General features: G+C 42.1%; 1 protein-coding gene across 1 annotated transcript in view; it reads left to right on the forward strand.

Annotated features, from left to right (window-relative positions):
- PJA2 (praja ring finger ubiquitin ligase 2) overlaps window positions 12,704-22,865 on the forward strand; it is a 78,722-nt gene continuing 68,560 nt past the window's right edge. Inside the window, exon 1 of the mRNA XM_018049984.1 lies at window positions 12,704-12,820. The gene's annotated coding sequence lies outside the window, so the exon portion shown is untranslated. The remainder of the gene's footprint in view (window positions 12,821-22,865) is intronic.

Here is a 22,865-nt window from a genome sequence, read left to right on the forward strand (position 1 = left end):
CAACTCTCACATCCATACATGACCACAGGAGAAACCATAGCCTTGACTAGATGGACTTTAGTCGGCAAAGTAATGTCTCTGCTTTTGAATATACTATCTAGGTTGGTCATAACTTTTCTTCCAAGGAGTAAGCCTCTTTTAATTTCATGGCTGCAGTCACCATCTGCAGTGATTTGGGAGCCCCCAAAAATAAAGTCTGACACTGTTTCCACTGTTTCCCCATCTATTTCCCATGAAGTGATGGGACCGGATGCCATGATCTTCGTTTTCTGAATGTTGAGCCTTAAGCCAACTTTTTCACTCTCCTCTTTCACTTTCATCAAGAGGCTTTTCAGCTCCTCTTCACTTTCTGCCATAACGATGGTGTCATCTGCATATCTGAGGTTATTGCTATTTCTCCCAGCAATCTTGATTCCAGCTTGTGTTTCTTCCAGTCCGGCGTTTCTCATGATGTACTCTGCATGTAAGTTAAATAAGCAGGGTGACAATATACAGCCTTGACGTACTCCTTTTCCTATTTGGAACCAGTCTGTTGTTCCATGTCCAGTTCTAACTGTTGCTTCCTGACCTGCATACAGATTTCTCAAGAGGCAGGCTAGGTGGTCTGGTATTCCCATCTCTTTCAGAATTTTCCACAGTGTATTGTGATCCACACAGTCAAAGGCTCTGGCATAGTCTATAGAGCAGAAATAGATGTTTTTCTGGAACTCTTTTGCTTTTTCCATGATCCAGCGGATGTTGGCAATTTGATCTCTGGTTCCTCTGCCTTTTCTAAAACCAGCCTGAACATCAGGGAGTTCAAGCTGATCTTCAAAAAAGATCTTCACAACCCAGATAATCATGGTGGTGTGATCACTCATCTAGAGCCAGACACCCTGGAATGTGAAGTCAAGTGGGCCTTAGAAAGCATCATGATGAACAAAGCTAGTGGAGGTGATAGAATTCCAGTTGAGCTATTTCAAATCCTGTAAGATGATACTGTGAAAGTGCTGGACACAATATACCAGCAAATCTGGAAAACTCAGCAGTGGCCACAGGACTGGAAAAGATCTGTTTTCATTCTAATCCCAAAGAAAGGCAATTTAAAGAATGTTCAAACTACTGCACAATTGCACTCATCTCACACGCTTGTAAAGTAATGCTCAAAATTCTCCAAGCCAGGCTTCAACAATACATGAACTGTGAACTTCCAGATGTTCAACCTGGATTTAGAAAAGGCAGAGGAAACAGAGATCAAATTGCCAACAGCTGTTGGATCATGGAAAAAGCAAGAGAGTTCCAGAAAAACATCTATTTCTGCTCTATAGACTATGCCAAAGCCTTTGACTGTGTGGATCACAATAAACTGTGGAAAATTCTGAAAGAGATGGGAATACCAGACCACCTGACCTGATCTTGAGAAATCTGTATGCAGATCAGGAAGCAACAGTTAGAACTGGACATGGAACAACAGACTGGTTCCAAATTGCGAAAGGAGTACGTCAAGGCTGTATATTGTCACCCTGCTTATTTAACTTACATGCAGAGTACGTCATGCGAAACTCTGGGCTGGATGAAGCACAAACTGCCATCAAGATTGCTGGGAGAAATAGCAATAACCTCAGATATGCAGATGACACCATCGTTATGGCAGAAAGCAAAGAGGAACTAAAGAGCCTCTTAATGAAAGTGAAAGAGGAGAGTGAAAAAGTTGGCTTAAGGCTCAACATTCAGAAAATGAAGATCATGGCATCCGGTCGCATCACTTCATGGGAAATAGATGGGGAAACAGTGGAAACAGTGTCAGACTTTATTTTTTGGGGCTCCCAAATCACTGCAGATGGTGACTGCAGCCATGAAATTAAAAGAGGCTTACTCCTTGGAAGAAAAGTTATGACCAACCTAGATAGTATATTCAAAAGCAGAGACATTACTTTGCCGACTAAAGTCCATCTAGTCAAGGCTATGGTTTTCCCTTGGTCACGTATGGATGTGAGAGTTGGACTGTGAAGAAGGCTGAGCGCTGAAGAATTGATGCTTTTGACCTGTGGTGTTGGAGAAGACTCTTGAGAGTCCCTTGGACTGCAAGGAGATCCAACCAGTCCATCCTGAAGGAGATCTTTGGAAGGAATGATCCTAAAGCTGAACCTCCAGTACTTTGGCCACCTCATACAAAGAGTTGACTCTTTGGAAAGGACTCTGATGCTGGGAGGGATTGGGGGCAGGAGGAGAAGGGGACAGAGGATGAGATGGCTGGATGGCATCACGGACTTGATGGACATGAGTCTGAGTGAACTCTGGGAGATGGTGATGGACAGGGAGACCTGGCGTGCTGCGATTCATGGGGCTGCAAAGAGTCAGACATGACTAAGTGACTGAATAAACTGAATGTATGACTGAATCACTCACACAAAAGAACTTTTTGAAATTTAGAATGTTTATCCTTTTGCCAGTTTTTCTAAATGTCCTATGGATAATAACATATACAAAATTTTACATATATTTGTATATGATTAATATAAATTAAATATAAATCTATTATATTTTAATTATTAATAACATAATTCAAGGTGCTCCTATGCTCATTTTTTCTGCACTTGATATTCTCAGAGAATTGTTAATATGTCTCACTATGATAATATATTTTTACTTTTCCCTTATATGTCTTCTGATTTTTGCTTTATGTATCTTTGCTTCTTTTAAGGTGTCTAATGGTTCATGCCATCTTCTTTGTGAACTGTAGCCTCTATCATTAAAAATATTCATCTTTGTTTCATTTTTAAAATACATAAAATTAAATTTGAATTGAAAAACAAAAAAGAATCCACCTTCCAATGCAGAGGACATGGGTTTGATGGCTGGTTGGGGAACTGAGACGCCAGCTGCCAGGAGAGCACCTGGCCAATGCCACACCAGAGAAAGAGAGCCCACAGACTGTGACCGAGACTTGGCACAGCCAAACAAGCACCGGAAACGCTCAGTGACCATCGATTGGCAAATACGCCATTTTTTCACTTGTTTCCTGGTTATGTTCATAGTTCCTTCTCATTTCTTTTCGCTTCTTTCCTTGTGGGTTGATGTTTTTCTTTAGTGGTGTGCTTGGTCCTTTTCCTATGGTTTCTGTGTATCTATTATAAGTTTTTGTTTTGTGGTTACCAAAGGATTCAAATATATTGACCTAGAACAATATCTGCTTGTTTTAAACTGGTAGTCATTTAGGGTCAAAAAGAGTTGAAAACATCATTATATCTGTATTTTTTGCTCCTCTCCCCTACATTGTGTGTTTTTTGATGTCGTACTTTGCATCTTCATGTTTATCCCTTCTCTGTTTATGGCAGTTACTGTTGATCTTACTTTTTGGTCTTTTAATCTTTGTACTAATTTATTTAAGTGGTTGATTCATAGCCTTCAGTATACATTTACTTTACTCATGGGATTTTTTTTTTTTTTCACTCAGTGCAATTTTCTGGTCATTTACCCATATTGTAATATGTATCAATAGTTCTTTTTTTTTTAGTTCATTAATTTTTTTTAAATTTTTCTTCAGTGGTACAACACATATATTTAATAAACCCAAACATCTTTAGTTTCCATCTTGGTCTTACAAGAATTTTTATTTCCTGTAGATTCTTACTTCTTGTTGTAGCCATTTCTTTTCCACTTAGAGAAGACTCTATATATCTTTTAGGGTAGGTTTAGTATTGATGAACTCCTTTCATTCTGAGAAATTCATTGTCACTTCTTCAATTCTAAATCATAATCTTGTTGAGTAGAATATCCTGGAGTTCACTGTTGGCAAAAGTGGACTTTGAACGGACCATGATAGACCCAGGATTGGGAGAGAATTGGACCAGAGCCCTGTGAGCATCAGGGTGGAAAGCAAGTTGATTGCAGCCTGATCTCAGCTTGGTTCATTCTGTCCTGTAACAGGAGTTTCTCAACTGTGGAGTTGGAATGCAAGGCCTCTTGAAAAAAATGGACCCTGTTCCTTACTGAGGAAGTATGAAGGTTCTGGTTGAATCAATGCAACAAGGTTGTTGTGTAACCTGAGTGTCCAGAGCTAAAAACCTTGTGACTCTTGTGAAGAACCAAGTATTGTATTAAATTTTGGTAAAAATTTCAACCTTTTTAGCCTTCCTATTTGGAGAAAGTATAACCCTTTAAATAAAAATATTATTAACACAGAAATTATATAGAGCACCTAAAATTCTGTTATGCTGGTAGAATGTTGCTAGTCCTATTTCTCATAATTACCTTAAATTGCAACCTGCCTGCCAGCACAGGAGACAGAAGAGACCCGTGTGACCATCGCTGGGTCCAGAAGGTCTGCGGACAGGAGCCATGGCAACCCGCTGCAGTATTCCTGCGTGAGAATCCCCGTGGACAAATGAGCCTGGCGGGCCGCAGTCCCCAGGGCCGCAGAGAGGGGCACGCAGTGGCTGAGCATGCACACACACTACCTGCCACGCCAGTGGCCACACTTCTTTCAACTGCACTGTAATCAGATCTTCAAGCTTGACCTTTCAAAGGTCTTTTGCCGTTTATTGTTATACTCTGATGCTTTTGCAAAACTCTTCATCTTCAGGAAGACTCATGGAAAGGACTTTGTGAGAAGTGCAGGCTTCTGAGAACTCTCAGATCATACTATCAAACTGGATAAGAAATTAAAGAATTCTAATAAGGAGATCCATCCAGTCCCTTCTGAAGGAGACCAGCCCTGGGATTTCTTTGGAAGGAATGACACTAAAGCTGAAACTCCAGTACTTTGGCCACCTCATGCGAAGAGTTGACTCATTGGAAAAGACTCTGATGCTGGGAGGGATTGGGGGCAGGAGGAGAAGGGGACGACTGAGGATGAGATGGCTGGATGGCATCACTGACTCAATGGACGTGAGTCTGAGTGAACTCTGGAAGTTGGTGATGGACAGGGAAGCCTGGCATGCTGCGATCCATGGGGTCACACAGAGTTGGACACGACTGAGTGGCTGAACTGAACTGAACTGAACTGAATGGAAAATCCAGTGGCTTCATAAAACTATTAACAGAAGAGTAGGATCAGGGATTAGTTAAATAGGACTGAGTGGACCTATGAGTATGGTTATAATTTTTTGGTTTTGTCTGAAATATTACTGTTTTTTTACCTGTGTTTTCCAGATATAAGGAAGGTTTTAAACTACACCCCTACAAATAGAACTGAAGCTGTCTTTCCTCGCTACCTGATCTCTCCAGAATTTGGAAACTCGTAGGCTCCCAGAAGCTTTCTCAGATGTGCATGTGTGTGCTAAGTCTTTTTAGCCATGTCCACTCTTTGGGACTCTGTGGACTGCAGCCCACCAGGCTCCTCTGTCTGTGGGATTGTCCAGGCAAGAATACTGGAGAGGGTTGCCATGCCCTTCTCCGGGGACCTTCCTGGTCTAGGGATGGACCCATATCTCTTCTATCCCCTGCACTGGCGGGCGGGTTCTTTGCCAGTAGCGCCGCCTGGGAAGCCCTTTCTCAGGTATAAGGAAGGTCGACTTCTAACAGGCGCCAGAATCTCAAGGTATTTCAGGACCTCCAGGTGGGAAGAATTCGCTCGAATCTATCATCCAAATTTATAGATATCACAGGTGAAAACTGTAACACATCCCTGTTGTGACTTTCCTGGCCCTGAAAGGTTTTTTTTTTGTGTGTGTGTGTGTGTTTTAAGTTCAATCTGATCGCTTATGAAAAGCTTCAACACAACCAATTCAAAGGCCTATTGATCAATTTACCACAGACTTATTTCACAAACAGATTAATCTTAATTTGGCCATATTTGGTAGAAGTAAGGGTAATTTTAAAGAGAAAACAGATGTTTTAGTGAATATTAAATTCTAGTTTTATCCATGGAGGTCTGTATTTACTGGCTAAGACTCACCTTCTAGACAGTTACTTGTGAAGTTTAGTTTCTGAACAGACACTCTGAGTTTGTTTCTGAAGTTTGTCTAACTTTGGATGAAGATCTGATTTACCGTGACCAGCGACTGGGAGATGACGCATCCTGGAAAAGATATCAGGTAACAGACTCTTTATAGCCGCCTTGGAAACCACGCCAGGCCGCTCCTGGATGAATGGCAACTCCTGGTTTTGACACCTGATTGCAACTCAGACAGGCGCAACCGCACCAGGATGAGCAGATGGTGGCATCTGAAACAGATGACTCAAGATGCGGAACTAGGCCTATGTGCTGACCTTTGACAGTTGCTCACACTTGTGCTTATGAACCAAATGTATCTTGTCTTTGTGCTCAATCTTAGGCAAGTTTCAAAAATAAATCAAATTGCTGTTTATGGCCAAATACCTATGTTCATTACTCCTCGATTGCCTTGTTAGAATTTTCCTCTCCAGGGCCCTAACTGGATGGCTCTTGGAAATTTTTAAAGAAAAGAAATGCTGGCACCACACAAGCTCATGTTATCACCAGTATAGCTGAGACTTTCTGATCCAGCCAATTAATAATGCCTATTCTCAACCTGGCCATAAATACTCCTTTTCAGGAGGTGTTATATTTTGGGTAGCTCCTAACAGGCCCCAGTGGATTTTTTCAACAAGTTTATGATATTGACTCTCCCCAGGTTGTTTAGGAAGATATATAATTGGTTTCCCTTGGGCTCAAGGTCACCTACAAGTAACCTTGGAAACAGCTCCAGCCAGTCTGCCAATCTGCGTTTAATACAGGCACACTGAGCTCAATCAGTTTTCCAAAAGTATGATCATTTGATCACAGTGTTTGCTCCTTCACTTAGAACAGAAGGTATTACTCATGTAGAGGCTTTAACAGAATTCACTCAGCAAGCTTTGAATGACAGTAATCAACCCATTAGGTTCTCAGTTTGGAAGTCTCCATGATGAGAAAAGCAGTCTCACAGAATTCACAGCCCTCAGTACTTTAGCTGCTTCCCAAGGAGGAATTTGGCGTGCTGCCGTCCGCGGGGTCGCAAAGAGTCGGACATAACTGAGCGACTGAACGGAACTGAATGGGGAATTTGTGCTGTCATGTGTACTGAATGCTGTGTCTTTATACCTGGTGAGTCTTCAAATGTAACTAGCCTTACAAGCCACGTGAAGCGTCACATCTCTGCTCGGAAAGGTTCTCTTCCCTTAGAGGAAGCACCAGGAAAATGCTTTGGTTTAGGAGGATCTTGGCTTAAGTTTTTGCTAATGATGTTGATCCTAAGGGCAATTTTAGTTACACTTTGTGGAACTTACAAGGTAATAGTTTCTTTTATGCTATGTGTCACTTGCTTATGCTAAGATAGTATGTTTATATTTTCAATCAAATGAAAATATAGATTATGCCAATAGTTCTCTATAAAATAATAGGCATACACAATGTACATGTGAGAAAAATTGGTTTAAGTCTTACTGGACGACCTAGAATTGACTGTCAGTCCTTGCCAAACATTCTGCTAGTATAAATAACCCCATAAAAACAGAACCAACATATTAGGACTTGGTATCAAGGGATATGACAGACCCAGGGAAGGAAAGCAACTACCCTAGAAAATATTTGCTCACCGACTGCTTTCTATCAAATGATGAATGATCAAAGGGGGGAAATTGTGAAATAAAATTCATATTTTACGACAAGACAAGAAACATTTAAATAAAAAAATTTTTTGTTTACCGCTTGATTTCCTCTCTCCCCTCTACTGCACATGACACAATGACCAAACCCCCTCCATCAGAAGTACCTGCTCAGCCACAAAAAGCAACAGTTTCCTGGCATCAGTGAGACAGCACCTTAAAAGATAGCATTGCTTCTAGACTTGTAAGGGACCATGATGATGCTTAGATATGGACTATGTAAACTCTCAACAATATGTCATTTAATGCATATCCCTCTGCCTCAAAAAAACTTGTATTACTGTGCCTTGAATTCAAATGGGCAGAATAGTTCTCAGAGCTTCTTTTATCAATAAAAAATAAATGAGACTTTTTTAATCAACAGTGGTGTCTGGCCATTGAAATTCTGTTTGGTTAGCTTAGTGCTTATCTAATGATCAGACTGCGATTTCCTTAAATGCCTGGAATCAGTATGTCTCCCAGGGTTTTTTGAGTGTCTGGTGTACGTGTGTGGGTCACGGTTCAACACCAAGCCAGGCAGTTGACAGTTTCCCATTAGTCTTCATTTCTTACTTATGCAAAGCCTCAAGATCAGCCTTCGTTGTTGTTGTTCAATTGCTCAGTCGTGTCCCACTCTTTGCGACCCCATGGACTGCGGCATACCATGCTTCCCTGTCCTTCACCATCTCCCGGAGCTTGCACAAACTCATGTCCATTGAGTCGGTGATGCCATCCAACCATCTCCTACTCTGTCATCCCCTTCTCCTCCTGCCTTCAGTCTTTCCCAGCATCAGGGTCTTTTGCAATGAGTCGGCTCCTTGCCTCAGGTGACCAAAGTATTGGAGCTTCGGCTTCAGCATCAGTCCTTCCAATGAGTATTCAGGGTTGATTTCCTTTAGGATTGACTGGTTTGATCTCCCTGCAGTCCCAAGGACTCTCAAGAGTGAATATTCAGGGCCTTCTCAAGTCTTGCCCAAGTTCATGCACTGCTTAGCGTAATCCTTGGCATGCGTGTTGGTTTCCGAATTCTTATGAATGTGCTGGAGCTTAAAAGCTTCTACAGACATTCTCCAGCTTTTCCTTTTAAGCTTTCTGTTTAACCAATTTTGCTGCTCCAAACTGTTTCCACCCTAAGGTGTGGCAGAGTTAATCAATTCCCTCTCAGTGTTTGTTTGCTTCTTTTTTGACAAACGCTTCTGGGGAAAAAGCTTTCCCAGGCTTGCAAGTGAGATTTTCTGGGGAACCAGCAGATCGGTCAAATGATGACTCTTCTCTTGGAAATAGGTTCTGAAGGAGCTACAGCCTCATTCTACCTTGCCTGGTATGTGCCATTATGCTCCTTTTCACCATGATTGTTAGCTATTATTTTTCAGTGCAACAGTGGAGCTGGAGTTGAGGAGATTGGATTAGAGTAAGCTATTTTCTTGAATAAATGCTTCCTAGGTTGCTGCAAGCCCTTGGTTGATTTCCAGAGTTCTGAAAAAGTTGACTCTGATAATTTTGCCAGCTTTCTCATCACTTTTATGGAGAAAATAATTTTCAGAGGTGCTTACATCTCCATTTTTGTGATGTAACTCTAAGGGTATAATTCAAATTCAGGTCCTCTCCCTTGCTGACCAATCTTCCACCTATTACATCTGTGGTTCTCAGACTTTACATGCATCAGAATCACCTCAAAGGCTAAAATACAGATTGCTGGACTCCACACCTAGAGTTTCCAAGTCAGGTCTGAAGTTGGACCTACCTGTGAATTTACATTTTAAAAACATTAATGCTGATTCTGTTGGTATGGGGATCACACCTCAAGAACTACTGCATTATATCCTGTAGAAATCAAAAGTGGTGCCTTCATTTCATTGCCATAGGTAGTGCTTCCCCTCTCTGAAATCAACAATAATACATGTAAATCATTAATACATATCTGAACTGAGGTGTTGGAGAAGACTCTTGAGAGTCCCTTGGACAGCAAGGAGATCCAACCAGTCCATCCTAAAGGAAATCAGTCCTGAATATTCACTGGAAGGACTGAGGCTGAAGCTGAAACTCCAATATTTTGGCCACCTGATTCGAAGAACTGACTCATTGGAAAAGACCCTGATGCTGGGAAAGACTGAAGGCAGGAGGAGAAGGGGACAACAGAGGATGGGATGGTTGGAGGACATCACTGACTCAACGGACATGAGTTTGAATAAGCTCCAGGAGTTAGTGATGGACAGGGAGGCCTGGCGTGCTGCAGTCCATGGGGTCACAAGAGTCAGACGCAACTAAGTGACTGGACTGAACTGATATACCTATATTTATCTATCTATCTATATTACACAATACATAAGTATTTAGTACTTACTACATGCTAGGTATGAAACATGGGGAGAGGGACATGGCACAACCTTTGAAAAAACTGGCATAGTCCATATTTACCTGACAGGGGAGATACAATGATCCCAAAGGTAGTTTTTCCAAAGTGGGGCTCATCCATTGCACTCCGGCTGTGCTGACCTCTGCGATCTCCCTGAATGTGGGAAACACGGCTGCATGGTTTGTGGTAGTGGGGAACTCTCCCCCCAGGGGAAAAAAAAAGAATAACATAGCCCAAGATACAGCATAAACAGATTGTAACCAAATGGGTCCAAGATGTCAGATAAGTCAATTTCGACTAGACCTTAATCCTCAATATATGCTCATTGTAATACATCAACAAGCTAAATGACAAACCCAGAGGCACCATGGCAGTTCCACAGGAGCTAGTATGCAGTGAGAGTGTAGCCTTTTGATTCTAGAATACATGGAGTGTTTTTCAGAGTAACATAGATCGATTCTGATGCCTTGGGACATGCATGCAGGATTAAAAAAAAGACTCACATAGTGAGAGCGATTCCTATTTTGGTTCTATTTTTCTCTCCTTTGATTACATCATGATAAAAATGCCATTTCTCTGCTTGCTTTTAAACTATGTTTCTAGTGCTTGGTAACCTTCCGTTTTTCACAGGCAGTAGGTTTTAGGCTTAGAGATTTTAGTAGAAAAAATGCTCTTTAATTCCCAGAATTTAAAAACTTTGCTTTATGTTCACTTCTCCTTCAGTTGCTTTCAACTTGGGAGAGGTGATACAGGCTTTCAATTTACAGTAATTTACGAAGTCTCCCTCTTAAAGAAATTGAAGGAAAAACACATTTATTTAAAGAAAATAAATACTACTGTGAATGTATACACAGATACGATATGGAAGAGATTAAAACCTGGAAAACCCTGCCCCAACAAACAGGTTAGTGTATCCAATTGGATCAGTATAGTTAGTTAGTTAGTTCAGTCGCTCAGTCGTGTCCGACTCTTTGCGACCCCATGAATCGCAGCACGCCAGGCCTCCCTGTCCATCATCCTAAAAGGAGACAAGGGAAACGTGACTAAAGTATCAGTTCTTCAAAGAGGAAGAGACTTGGATGGAGAAAGAGCAACACCTGTGAAACTGAGAACTATCAAGCAGGAAATGGTTTCTTGGTAAGAAATGTGCTACATCAGTGGGCTGAGAGTTTCGTTCCACAAACTGCCCAGCCAATTCTCATAGTCCAACTTTTATAGTAAATCTGAGATACTTTTGTTTTCATCAACAGTAGTCTGGGCTCCCTGGCAGCTGGGTTCCCTGGCAGGAGGTTTTGCAGTTGCCAGGGACAGCACAGGAAGTGGGGCTCTTGACCCTTGGTGCAGGTGATAAGATAAATGCATCCTGGGCACTGGGTGCGTGTGTGGTGGGGGTGAAGGGGCTTGTGGTAAGATGCGAGGAGAGAGGGACTGTAATCACAGAAGCAGACAGGTTCAGCATGAAAAAAGGACACGTGCAGGGCGAAGAAACAGTTCAGCATCAGGGACACGACTGACTAGACTGTTAGCCATGTTTAAATTAAGCAAGGTGTCCAAGGACTACAGCTGTCGTATGTATTTTGGTTTCAAGTGATGGGAGCTGATACTTACCAGCTTGACAGCCCATCAGCCCCAAGGTGCAAACTGAAAGCCTCTGGTCAGGCCATGGCTACACAGAGGGAACGTAGGCATCCCCGTATAACCCGCCCCCACCCCAAGAGAATCAGAAATAAGGGTACAGACGACTGCCTGCTGGACTGTGGGGTGGGAGGGGAGAAGGCCAAGGTGGGCAGGGAGGGAGAGCTGCCCTTCTTCCTTCTGCTAGCTTCTCTCGGCCTACCCATGACGCCGGGAGACCTTAATCTTGTTAGTTAGGTCTAACAAGATTAACAGTCAAATCCTAACAGTCAAATTAGGATTGATTTTGGAAACTGTGGTGTTGGAGAAGACTCTTGAGAGTCCGTTGGACAGCAAGGAGATCCAACCAGTACATCCTAAAGGACATCAGTCCTGAACATTCATTGGAAGGACTAATGCTGAAGCTGAAACTCCAATACTTTGGCTACCCGATGCGAACAACCGACTCATTGGAAAAGACCCTGATGCTGGGAAAGATTGAAGGCGGGAGAAGGGGACGACAGAGGATGAGATGGTTGGATGGTATCACCGACTAGCAAGCTCACGGGGTTGGTGATGGACAGGGAGGCCTGGCGTGCTGCACTCCAGGGGGTCGCAGAGTCGGACAGGACTGAGCGCCTGGACTGACTGAGGACTGATTTTGATACCTCCCTCTCGCGTGCTGCGCCTTCATTTCTCAAAGCCCAACTGCGCCAGTCCTTCTCCAGATCTCGGCACGGCCTCCCTTCCCCTGAGACCCCGCCCTTGTCTCCCCGCTCAACCCACTGGAGGCCTAGCGGGCCCGGCCCGGCCCGGCCTGGCCCGGCGCCCCGCCCCCTCAAACGTCGCAGTGCTGCAGGGAAAGGGGGCGGGGCCGGGCGGGGGTGGCGTTTGTCCTTCCGCTCTAGGGCCAATCGGCGAGGCTCCCCCTTGCCGAGCCAGGGGAGCGGGGGGCAAAGACAAGACGAGTGTTTTCCCCTTCTCCGCCACGTCCCAACTACTGACGCGCGCCCACTTCGCAGGTTCCGATTGGGCATGCGGCTTACCCCCCGCAGCGGTCTGTTAAGCCTATTGGTCGAGTCCGCTTTGGGGGCGGGGCTTGCGTGCTCCCCGCCCTCGCCTGCGCCGCGGCGCAAGGGGCGGGGCGCGCCGCCGCCGCCCGTGTTTCCGCCGCCGCCGGCTGCTGCGCGTTGGGCGGGGGAGGAGTCGGAGGCGGAGAAGAAGGCGGCGGCGGCGGGTGGAGGACCGAGCGCCGTCCTCGCTCCGGAGCCGCTTCTCAGCTCGGTGAGGGGATTGCTTTCCTTTTCTTTAAATGAGGCTGGTCCCGGCGTCTGGCGTGCGAGGGGCACGGCCGGGAAGCTGCCGCCTCCGCCGCCGGCGTCTCTCCGCCCCGGCCCTCGAGCGGGGCCCGTCCGCGGCCCGCCGCGCCGGCCATGGTGGGTGGGGTCGCTGGCTGGGAGAGGCCGTCCTCGCCGCCTGGGCCCGCTCCTCCGGCGGCGGCCGCGGGGCCTCCGCAGGCCGCTGCCCCTCGCTGCCCTTGGCGGCTGGGCCCGCGAGCGCTGCCTTTCTCCGTCAGCGCGGCTGTGAGGAGAGCGTCTGCCCCGGCGCGCTCACCGCCCCCGGCGCCCCGTGGGGAGCGCCCCGCTCAGCCCGCTCGCCCGGCCCGTGGGGAGCCCCCTCCCGCGCACCCCTCGGGAGAGCCCCGCGCGCCCGCGGTCAGTCGCCCCGTGTGGAGACCCCCCCGGTGACCCCCGGCCAGGCACCCCGTTAGAGCCGAGCCGTCGGACGCCGCGGGCCTGCGGCAGCTCCGCGCCCCCGAGAGCCGCCCGCGGCCGTCGCCCCCTGCCCCGCGGTCGTCCCCGAGGCTCGGGCGCGCAGCCCCGCGCCCCCGGCGGCGCGCTGGGTCAGGGCCGGCCCCCGCCCCGGCCTGGCTCGGCGGGACGGCTCGGCAGTGGCTCTGCGCGTCCAGGCGCTGAGCGCCGCTCGGACCGAGGCCAGCGGGAGACGGGCAGCCTTCTCCACTGCGAGGGAGAGCTGTTGAGAAGACTTCTCTCTCCAGGCCTTTTTTTTTTTTTCCTCTTTTTTTTCTAACAGACGCATCGGCTCTGCGTTGAGTCGGCTGCTTCCGGGAAAGTTGTTTTTTTAAAGGCCTAATATAGTCTTATTTTTTATCATGACCTGTTTGGTAAGTTAGATTTCTTTACATTGGCAGCCCCTTTTGGTGAAGACTATAGATCATTTGCAGAGTGTGTAAATAAACACGAAGATAAACATTTAAAAGATTTTTAACGAACGTTTGGACTTTTTTCCCACATGTCTTCTGGAATTTATTATTTTTATATGAAATAATTGCAGTTTTTAAAATTCAGTTACAAACATGCAAACTAGATGTAAAATTTCAGCAGTACAGAAAATGAACCATTAAACTACAATGTGAACAGTCCTGTTTGTCCTCCAGTCTCATCCCAGAGTCTAGAACAATACTGTACGTCTTCCGAGTGTGCACTTTCAAACACATGTGCGTACATGTAAACTTGGGGGAGTTTGGTGGGAATATACTAAACACGTTGGTATAGCACTTGCTTTTTTCGCCAAATTATGTATCTTAGCCATCTTCCCTTATAAATTATAAGTCCCCTTGGTACTTTTTAAAAGCTAAATAATATTTAAATAATTTCAATGGGCTTTAATTTATTAACCGTTCCCTTACTGAAAGACATTTAGGTTAGTTTCTTTTTCTAATCACAAATAATGCTTTATTTGAATCCACGGTTTACAGTTACTTGTTTTTATTAATATCCTTTAAATTTTCCTGAATTTTAAACTTCAGACAGCATGGGAAGGCTGTGAGGTAGAGAGTGCACCTCCCCCTTCCCCTTCGAGTTCTGCCTTCATTCTAGGAGTCAGCTGTTCAGTAAATTTCCTCTTCATGTGATTATTTCTGCAGCATGTATTCCTAGAAATTGAATTGCTAGATTAAAAACAGTATGCATTTAAATTTTGATAACCGTTTCTCCCTACTTAGTACTCTTTTCGAAGTTAATCTTATGCATTCTACAGATGAACTTTAGACTCAACTTGCAAATTAGATAAAAGATCCTTTAGGTGTTTTGAGTGAGGTTATATTGAAATTTTAGATTAATATGGAGCAAATTAACCTTTGTGATACTGAATCTCTCCCTTCTGATAGATATGTATGTATAGCATGTCTCTTAATTCACATCTTGCTTAAGGAAAGTTTTATAGTTTTATTCCATAAAACTCTATGTATGGCATACCATCTTGGTAGCTCTGCTGGATATTAACTTTCAGTAACATTTATTTCTCACCCCCCAGTTATACCAAAGCTTTTGAATTTTTTTCTGCTTATCATGTATCTAACCACTTAACTCAGAGAAGGCAATGGCACCACACTCCACTCTTGCCTGGAAAATCCCATGGATGGAGGAGCCTGGTGGGCTGCAGTCCATGGGGTCGCGAAGAGTCAGACATGACTGAGCGACTTCACCTTCACTTTTCACTCTCATGCATTGGAGAAGAAAATGGCAACCCACTCCAGTGTTCTTGCCTGGAGAATCCCAGGGACAGGGGAGCCTGGTGGGCTGCGGTCTGTGGGGTCGCACAGAGTCGGACACGACTGAAGTGACTTAGCAGCAGCAACCACTTAACTGAGTTGATTTTCTGAAAATATTCACAGTTTTGTGGCTTTTAAATTTTATAATTTGTGTTTTCCTCATTACACTAGGACTTTCCTGGTGGCTCAGCTGGTAAAGAATCTGCCTGCAGTGCAGGAGAACCGGGTTCGTTCCCAGTTTTGGGACAGTCCCCTGGAGAAGGGACTGGCAGCTCACTCCAGTATTCTTGCCTGGAGAATCCCCAAGGACAGGGGAGCCTGGTGGGCTGCCGTCCTTGGGGTCACAAAGAGTCTGACTGGACTGAGTGACTTAACACTTTCACTTTTTTTTCTCATTACTTTGGCTAGTAACATTTTTATACCATGTTAAATGATAGCAGTGATAGTTCACAACTTGGTGGTGGTTTAGACTTTAAGGGGATCTGATGTTTTAGCATCAATTACAATGTTTACCAAAGCTTTCTGATAAACGGAGAGTATAATAGGTTAAAATATTTTCTTGTATTCTTAACTTTCCAAGTGATTTTATTGTTGTTTTTAACGTCTGATGATATTTAAAAAAATCATAAATGGGTATTGAATTTTATTGATGTTTTTGATACCTTTTGAGTACTTGTATAGGGGCATCACCATTATTCCCTGGTTAGTATTTTCCCAAAAGAGCTGTTTTTTTACAGAATCAATTTTATTGAGGATAATTTACTTATAATAAAATACATAGATTTAAAATGTATGGCTCCTTGTGTTTTGACAGATGTATACAGTCATGTCACCACTACCACAATCAATAGTAGAATATTTTCGTTACTACAGTCAAGATATTGAATATTTCTCTCATCCCCAAAAGTTCCCTTTTTCAGTAAGGCACTTTTTTACCCTTGGCTCTAGGAAACAGTTTGTCCTCTTTTTCTCACTCTAGATGGGTTTCATTTGTTCTAGAATTTTATATAAATAAATTATGTAATGTATATTCTTCTGTGTCCATGGTTTTTTTTCCACTGTGTTATTTTTAAGGATAATCCATGTGTGTGTATGTTTAGCTGGTTCACGGCCTTTGTTGCTGATTAGTAGTTTATGGTGTATTGATTTACCGCAATAATTGACCATTTCACCTATGTATGGGTATTTGGATTGTCTCCAGTTTAGGATTCTTTTTAATAAAGCTCTACAAACATTCATTCATGAATGTGTGAACATATATTTTCATTTCTCTTGGTTAAATACTTATAAATGGATTTGTTGGGTTGTATTGTAAATGAATATTTAATTGTAAGAACGTGCCAAACTGTCCCCCATTTTACAGTTCCGGTGGCTCTATGTTATCAAACTTGGTTAATTTTAGCCCTTCTAGTGGGTATGTAGTAGTATGACACTATTTTAAATTTGTATTTGCGTGATGTCTAATGATGCTGAAAACTTGTCGTGTATTATGGGTCATTTGTATGTCTTCCTTTGTAAAGTGTGTGTTCAGATCTTTTCTGTCTTTGAACATTGAGTTGCTTGTCTTATTGGCTTGGAGGAATTCTTCATACAGTTTCCTGTAGAAGTCCTTCGCCCCGCGGACGCGCACACGCTCAGTGCAGTCTGAAGCTCACCTTTTAATTGTCCCAGAGGAGCTTTTAATTTTGATTAAATTCATTTCATCAATTTCCCTTTTATAATATGTGTTTCTGTGTTCTAAGTTTGCTCAGTACAAAGTCAGGCATATTTCCCCTTACAGTTTCTTCTTCAGATGTTACTGTTTTTATGTCAAGGGGTAGCAGTCTGTTTTGAGTCATTTTTGCATGTGGTGTGAAATAAGGATCGGGTTCATTTTCCCGGTTCTAGCACCGCTTGGTCAAAAGTCAGCTTGGCCTTGTGTGTGAGTGTGCTTCTGGCCCCCCTTGATCTCTGCGGTCTTCCGTTCTGCCAGAATGCACTTCGTCATTCATGATTATTGTTGCTTTGTAATAAGGTTAAAATCAGATAGTGCAGGTTCTTCAGCTTCGCTTCCCAAAGTCGTTCTGGCTCTTCTAGTTCCCTTTGCTTTTCCATGACATTTTTCAGAAGTGGCTTGTTGGTTTCTCCAAAAAGGACTGAGGGGATGTTAACCTAGATTACAGTGAATACATTGATCAACTTGATAAGAATTGACATCTTAATATTGAATAATCATGTAGGCACATGAGATATCTCTGGTTTTAATCAAAGGTCTTCATTTTCCTTCATTAATATTTTATAGTTGCAAGATACAGAAGTTGTTGCTCTTGTCAGGTTTATATCCAGGTATCTCATCACTTCTAATAATATTGGAAATAATAATTTTCCAAAGTTTCCACGTCCAGGGTTAACTGACAGTATGTAGAAATACAATTGATTTTGTATACTGATCTTGAACCTCGAAACCTTGCTAAACTCACCTATCCTAGTAACTTTTTTTTCCTTTGTAGATTCTTTCGGATTTTCTCATGTAGAAAGTTAGCATCATTTGTGAATACAGAGCATTTTTGTTTCTTTTGTTTTCAATTTGTATGTAGCCACCTCCCCTGTACCTTTTTCCCCCTTATTTCCGTGACGAGGACCTCCAGTATGATGTTGAAAGCAGTGGTGAGAACAGGTACCTTTGTCTTATTCGTAATCCTAGGGAAAGAAATCTTTCAGTCTTTCATTAGTAAGGCTACTAGGGCCTTTTATCAGGTTTTATTATATACTGCATATTATAGTTAAGTAAAATAATCCTTTAATCAAGTTAAGGATGTCCCCATTCTGCTTAGATGAGAATTTTTTAATCATGATTGGACATTGAGTGTGCTTAGATGTTTTAGCTTATTTATTTAGATGATCTGATTTAATCTTCCTTGGTGTGTTAATAAGATGAATTACATTGATTTATTTTCAAATGTTGTGTCAACCTTGCATTCTCTAGATAGGCCTCACTTGGTAATGATACATTATTTTCATAAGTTAGGTTAGATTTGCTAATATTTTGTTGAGTATTTTTTTGTATCTGTGTCCTTGAAAGATACATTTTTGTGTAATATTTTTGTATCCGGATAATGCTGGTCTCATAGACGTAAGTGTTTCTTCCTCTGTATTCCCTGAAAAATTTTGGATAGGATTACTATTTCTTTCATAAATGTTTATCAGAGTTTGCAAGCTAAGTTACCTGGGCCTAGGTTTCTCCATTGAACAGGGATGGTTTAGTTGCCTTAATGGATGTAGGATGATAAGGATACCCTAATTCTGTCTGAAAAACATAGTCAGCCTTTGAGTATGTGAGTCACCTAATACATGAGTCTTAGTAGTTTGGGCGTTTCAGGGAATCTGTCTCTGTTAATTGCCATGAAGTTGTTTCTTGTTGTCCCTTTAGTAGCTGTGGCATCCATAGTGATGTCCTTTCTTTCATTCCGGATGTTGTCAGTGTGACCTCTCTTTTGTCTTCATTAGTTCATTTCCAGGTTTATCAATTGTGTTAACTTCTCTAAAGATCCAGCCTTTTATTACTTTAAAAAAAGCTTTGAGATACCCTGATTTTAACTCTTTACTGTTTCTTCTTAAGTGCTTTGGATTTAAATCCACTCAGATTTTTCAGGTGTAAGCTTAAAAGGCTGTTGATTTGAGACCTTTCTTCTTTTCCTTCTGAGTACTACATCACATGGTCTCACAGATCTTCATGTTGATATTTTCTGAGTTCTTTTGTGACTTTCACATTGACCCGTGGGTTATTTAGATGTATATTGTTTAATTCCCAATTATTTGGTGATTTTTGCCCATCTCTTTCTGTAACTGATTTCTAGGCTTAATTTTATTGTAGATGGAAAACATACTTTGTTTAATTTTGTTTGCCTTCTTTGAAGTTGTATAAATCAGAATATGGTCAGTCTTGGTAAATGTCTGTGCAATTCAAAATAATGTATGTCATGTTGCTTTGGGGCAGGATATTCTATAAAGTCTGCATTCCATTTTAAATAATAAATTAATCATTTGTATTAAATACCCTGTAATTGTTAGGTCAGGTTGACATGTGATGCTCGCTGAGGCTTTGTCTCCTTGTTTTGCTGGTCACTGCAAGAAGAGCTGAAGTTCAAGTGTAATTGTGGGTTTGTCTATTTCTGCTTCATCTTCCAACTGTCTTTACTTCATGTGGTTTGAACCTCTGTTGCTAGGTGCGTGTTTGTTTAGGAGTGTTACATCGTCTTGGTGAGTTGACCCCTTTATCATTATGTAGTACCCTTCTTTACCTCTGGTAATATTTCTTCTGCAGACTACTTTTCTGATATTGATAGTGCTACTCTGTCTTCCTTTTGGTTAGTGATTGCATGATTAAAAAACTTTCAAAGGCATTTATTTAAAAAAACACTTTGAAAATATGCATAATATGAAGATAAAAAGACTGAGTAAGTATCTAGTACTTTGGCCACCTCATGCGAAGAGTTGACTCATTGGAAAAGACTCTGATGCTGGGAGGGATTGGGGGCAGGAGGAGAAGGGGACGACAGACGATGAGATGGCTGGATGGCATCACTGACTCGATGGACGCGAGTCTGAGTGAAACTCCGGGAGTTGGTGATGGACAGGGAGGCCTGGCGTGCTGTGATTCATGGGGTCGCAAAGAGTCGGACACGACTGAGCGACTGAACTGAAGTATTGTTTGCAAATACTCACCAAAAGTAAACTGATATGCCTGCATTAGTTGTAATATTGTTCAAAATAGACATAAAGGAAGAAATATTGCAAGAAATAGGAAAATATCATAGTAAGTAGGTCAGTTCATCAAGACAACATAATAATCCTAAGTGTGTGTTTATCTGATAACATTGCCTCTGAATATAGAAGTTAATATAATTAGTAAAGATAGGTATGCATTCATAACTGGAGATTTTAAATATGCATTTGGTATAACTAATGGAACAAATATATAAAAATGTCAGGAAATAGGAAATTTGAATGACATGATTAATCATCATCATATAATTGACATTAATAGAACATTTTGTCTAAACCTGAAGGCTGTGCTTTTCTTTTCAAGCACATATGGGACATTTGTTGAAATACTGTGGTCCTTACAAAGTATCATCAAATTTCACAGGATGGAAATTATATAGTACGTGTTCTTTGAACCCTGTGGAATTAACTACAATTCAGGCTTGCCTGGGAAGTCCCTTAGACAGAGGAGCCTGGCAGGCTACAGTCCATGGAGTCGCAGAAGAGTTGGACATGACTTAGCAATAAAACACTTTAAAGACGCACATAGTACAAAAGTAAAAAGCCGCTGAACAGCAACAGCAACATAAAAATAACCAGCTAGGCCCATGGGGTTGCACAGAGTTGGGCACGGCTGAAGCGACTTTGCATGCACGCATGCACTGGAGAAGGACACGGCAGCCCACTCCAGTATTCTCGCCTGGAGAGTCCCGGGGACAGAGGAGCCTGGTGGGCTGCCGTCTGTGAGGTCGCACAGAGTCGGACACGGCTGAAGCAACTCAGCAGCAGCAGGCTCCAAATGTTTGAAAATTAACCAAGACATTTTAAATAGCACATGAATCAAAATGAAGTCATGATGAAAAGTAGAAAACATTTTTATCTGAAAAATAACAAAAAGATTACATCCGAGCTTATTGAGTGCAACTGAAGCAGTGCTCGGAGAGTACTCTATATACAGGCATACTTCAGTTTTTATTGTGCTTTGCTTCATTGCACTTCATGGATACTGTGTTTCTTTACGGAGTGAGGAATTCATTAGTGCCACTTGTCCAGTAGCATTTTCTCACTGATAGAGTTAGCATATCCTTGTCAGCTGAGGAATAGAAGAAAACTGTTAATTCTCTGCATAGCATCAGCAACAGCAAAGCAACGCTACAGCCGGTATAATACTCGGTGAACCCTTGCTTCATGCCCCCTATCTTTTTCTCTCTTTAACTACATTGGAATCCTAACCAGTGCCCTCAGGTTAGAAAAGGTTAACTTTAAAAAATGGAAAAAAATTTTTTAAAGTGTTTGCCAGTAAAGTTTTAGAAGATGTCAATTTAAAAAGATACAAGGGTACAAAGACAACTTACATTTTTGCAAGTATACTAGCAACCAAAAGTACTTTTAGAAAAGTATCAGAATATGTAAGATACCTGAGAATAAATCTAATAAAAACTTTGGCAAAACTTCTACACTGAAAATTATAAAACAGTGCTAGGAGACATTTTGAAATACCGAAGTATGTGGAGAAATACTTCATCTTTATATCGTAGGAACTCACTATTGTTAAAATGTCAGTTTCCTCCAAGTTGAGCTGTAGGTTCAATATGATTTCACTTTAAGTCCCAGAATTTAAAGATTAGGATGAAATGGATTGCAAAATTCATATCAAAATGTAAATGTCTCAATACTTGCTATAAAGTTAGAGTAATTAACAAGTTAGAGTAATTAGAACAAGATGGACAAAAAGACCAGTGGAGGAATATGAGTGTCTAGAAGTGGAACCTTCACATGTGTAGTATCTTGGATTATGGCAAAAGCTCCACTGAAGTTAATAAACATGTTTAATAAACTGTGTTAGGTAAATTGGATATTGAATATTTGGGGAAAAAATGAACCTTGATTTCTACCTGATACTGTATTCATTTGAGTTGAATCTGTATAAGCTAAAATTATCAAGTTTCTAGAAGCAAACCTAGAACGTTATCAGCCTGGATTAGACAAAAATTTCTTAAACGTAAAGTTGGTAAATTAGACTACACTAAGTTATGAATTTCTATTTATGAAGATGTAAAAGCAACAGGCGAGCCACAGACTACAAGAACATACTCACATGAAGTAAGTCTGGTGAAAGACTTGCATCCAGAAAGTATAGCCTAGAAATCAAAAAGAAAAAGGGAAGCAACACAGCACACTTTAAAGTCTGCAAAAAAGCAGGCAGGTTCTTCGCAGAAGATACCCAGAAGGGCAGTGTGCACAGGCAAAGGCCCTCTGCATTATTACTCATCAGGGAAACGTCACAATGAGGCACCGTCCCGTCACACCCCTGCCAAATGGCTGAAATTAGAGACCGACAATACCAAGTGTTGCCAAGGATATGAATCAATACCAAGTGTTGCCAAGGATATGAAACAACACTCTTATATATTGCTGGTGGGAATGTAAGTTGTTTCAGCGCTTTACAAAGCTGTCAGGATCTGTTATAGCCGAATGTAGCTTTGTACTATGACCCAGTAATTCCAGGTCATGGATACTCAAGAAAAGTTGGGGAAAGAAGCCCATGCAAAGATGTTTATAACAACATGAATGAATCTCAGAAACATTCTGTCAAGCAAAAGTAAATAGACACAGAAGAGTTTATGATGCCTGATTCCACTTCTGTGAAGGTTAAAATCTGAAAAACTTAACTGGGGTAATGGAAGTCAGGAGACTGGTTGCCTTTGGGTTGAGAGGAGTCAGTGTCTTAGAAGGGATGAGAGAAAACCCTCTGAAGTGATGATAAATAATTTTGATCTAGGTGAGTAGCTAGATAAATATATGTAAAAATTCTTTGGATTGTAATGTATGCTTAAGAGTTTTGTATGTGAATTCTTCAATAAATGATTGAAAAGAAAAGGGAAATAATGTCAAAGTTTTTATCATGGAAATTTCCAAACATGTCTATGGATTACAAGGAACCCCCATGTACATACCATCTTGCTTCAACATTTTGCCTTGCTAGTTTTTTGTATCTCCTCAACCTTCACT

This window comes from Capra hircus, chromosome 7, assembly GCF_001704415.2.
Source record: "Capra hircus breed San Clemente chromosome 7, ASM170441v1, whole genome shotgun sequence".
Taxonomy (NCBI): domain Eukaryota; kingdom Metazoa; phylum Chordata; class Mammalia; order Artiodactyla; family Bovidae; genus Capra; species Capra hircus.